This window comes from Cucurbita pepo, chromosome 9 (genome assembly GCF_057944985.1).
Source record: "Cucurbita pepo subsp. pepo isolate OVF chromosome 9, ASM5794498v1, whole genome shotgun sequence".
Classification (NCBI taxonomy): Eukaryota; Viridiplantae; Streptophyta; class Magnoliopsida; order Cucurbitales; family Cucurbitaceae; genus Cucurbita; species Cucurbita pepo.
Window position 1 is genome coordinate 3783110 of NC_141806.1, and position 3052 is coordinate 3786161.

The following is a 3052-nucleotide window of genomic DNA, read 5'->3' on the forward strand; positions in this document are numbered from 1 at the left end:
GAGCAATCGAAATTCTAGGATGCGGTTGGATTGGACTAGACCTAATTAACTAAATCTATGAAAATCATAGCTTCTAAATTTGATTTCACTCATAAACGTATATATTATCTACTAGAAGGCTAAACAAATCTGTCCACGCAAATATGAAAAATTAGTTTGAAACACTATTTCGATTGACCATATATTTTCTTTTTAAATAATGTTTTTATCTACTGTTTTTTTAAGACGACCACTAAAAATTTGAAAATATTTTATTGTTTTCATTCAAATAATATACAAAAATGAGAATCGTAATAGTTGACGTTTTGTTTTATGTCTATTTAATCTAAAAAAGAATGATCATTTTTATTCATAATCTTTTTCATCTTTTCCAATGTCTTTCCTTCATTTCCCTCCTTGGGTTCCCCTCATCCTCTTCTTCTCTTTACTTTTCATCATCCTCAAAGAGAAAGCAGCTGCAAATAGAAAGAAGGGTAATTTTCCCCCCAGCCCTCCAAAGCTTCCAATCATAGGAAACTTGCACCAACTTGGCAAGCTCCCACACAAATCCCTATGGCGCCTCTCTCAGCGTTACGGTCCTATTATCAGCCTTAGTCTATGTCGTATAGAAACTATCATCATATCCTCTGCCGAGACCGCTTGCGCCCTTTTGAAAACCAACGATTTTCAAAGCTGCAACAGACCACAAACCGATGTTACAAAAAAACTCTCTTACAATTTTCTTGATATTGGGTTTTCGCCTTACAGTGATTATTGGCGAGAGATACGGAAAATTTGTATGCTTGAACTTTTCAGTACGAAGAGGGTGTTATCTTACGAACCCATTAGAGAGCAAGAAGTTGGTTTGCTTATTGAATCAATTTCACAATCAGCTTCTTGTAAAGCTACTGTTGATCTTACTCAGAAATCGATTGCTCTCACTACTGGTGTTATTTTTCGAATTGCTTTTGGGAAGTTGTTTAAAGTGGATGGATTTAATGAAATTGCAAGTGAAGTTGAGGTCCTGTTGGGAAGCTACGGTGCTTCTGAGTTTTTCCCTATTCCTTTTGTGGGGAAGGTAATTGATTGGTTTAGTGGCCGAAAAGCTAGACTTGAGAGGGTTTTTAATGAGATGAATGTTCTGTTCCAAGAGGTAATTGATGAACATCTTCATTCTGCGAGGCCTAAACCAAAGCAATATGATATCATTGATGTGCTATTGGCTATCAATAAAAAGCAAGTTGAGTCTTGCAATGTTGTCATTACACATGAAAGCATTAAAGCCATTCTTTTTGTAAGCAACTTCTATGCCTAAACTTTAATGATTTTTAAGCTTAAGTTTTAGTTTAGTTTTTAAACTTTTAATTTCGTATTAACGAGTTGTTGAGAAGTTATTGAGCCTTTTTGGCTTTTATCTCTATCGTCGTGCCTTCTTAATTAACTCATAGTCTTCTAACATTTTTCTATTGTATGACGTGCATCTACAGAACATAATTTTTGCAGGATTATCCACTAGTTCAGTTGCTATAGTTTGGGCAATGGCAGAACTAACGAAAAATCCGAAATTGATGAACAAAGCTCAAGAAGAAATCAGAAATCACGTGGGAAACCAAGGAAAGGTAAGAGAGACAGACCTAGAAGAGCTTTCATATTTGAAAATGATAGTGAAAGAGACACTAAGACTACATCCACCGGTACCCCTTCTTATTCCAAGAGAAACCATTTCCCATTTCAAAATTGAAGGCTATGATTTTCACCCGAAAACGATGGTTCAAGTGAACGTTTGGGCAATTGGACGAGACCCTACATATTGGAAACACCCAGAAGACTTCCTTCCAGAGAGATTTGTAGAAAGCTCAATTGATTACAAAGGACAACATTTTGAGTTTTTGCCATTTGGGGTGGTCGGAGGATGTGCCCAGGATTGAATATGGGGGTGAAAATTGTGGAGTTGGCTTTAGCGAATCTTTTGTACCATTTTGATTGGAAGCTGCCAAATGGGATGAAGGAGCAGGACTTGGACATGGAAGAGAATTCTGGTTTGAGTCTCACCCTCCACAAAAAGTTGCCTCTCAAACTTGTACCAACTTTATATCATCCATGAGTATTAAGTTTGAAGTGGAGTACTCTAATTGTAAAGTTCAAGACCTTTCTTATGTATGACGACACGAGGTCACTGACTCTTGCACGTTTCATTTATGCTTATATATTGTCATGATGATGATGTGAGCTAGTATGATGTGATGTTATATTATGATGATGTTATATGATGATATGATAACATGATAACGACGATGCATGATGACATGATGATATAAGATGCATGATGATGATATGACTCAATATGTGAGCTGGTGGACTAATGCTCGCACATATGGGTCGTGCGTAGGGAAGTACTATACATTCAATTTTGTCTAGACTGGAGACTACCTCTATAATGATTTTAATGATATCTTCCTAATCATGAGTTGCAAGTGTTTGCATTCCTTAACCTAAATAGTACGGTCACTTTAATCTTGAGTTGCAAGTGTTTTGCATTCCCTCACCCAAATAGTAGGGTCACTTACTTAGTATTTGTTAAAATACTAAGTCATGGGCTGCTCATATTTTTCACGTAAAGGCAAGACACTCAACGACATCACAAGTAAAAATTATGCATAGGACAGTGGTATTTCAATTCGAAGAGTTTAAGTTTATACACGGCCTTCTTACTTTTAATGTTTAATTCTCTCTATATATAGAAATTTTAGGAATGTGTTGGTTGAATTAAAACAAAAAAAAAATATATATATATATATATTTTCAATAATATTCTTAAATTGTTTTAAATAGTTAAAAAATAAATTTGCTATTGATTTTTTTTTTTAATAAAAATGTTAAAAGTTTAGTTAATCTACTTAACATTTAATATCTGTGCTATTTTAATTTGGTCTCATTTATTTTTTATTTATTTATTTAGATAAAATTGAGTGATTATGTTGCGGTAATCCAGCGAACTAGAAATAAAATTTGTGGATGATATTCTGACATTCTTAAAGTTATTAAAACTCGACCTTATTGCATATAATTTTAT

At 34.3% G+C, this 3052-nt stretch overlaps 1 pseudogene across 1 annotated transcript; it reads left to right on the top strand.

Annotated features, from left to right (window-relative positions):
• The first annotated feature begins 373 nt into the window (after window positions 1-373).
• LOC147791025 (cytochrome P450 71B34 pseudogene) lies at window positions 374-2102 on the top strand (annotated as a pseudogene). Its single transcript, XR_015422497.1, has 2 exons — window positions 374-1273; window positions 1467-2102. The product of XR_015422497.1 is annotated as a cytochrome P450 71B34 pseudogene (transcript).
• The last annotated feature ends 950 nt before the right edge of the window (window positions 2103-3052 follow it).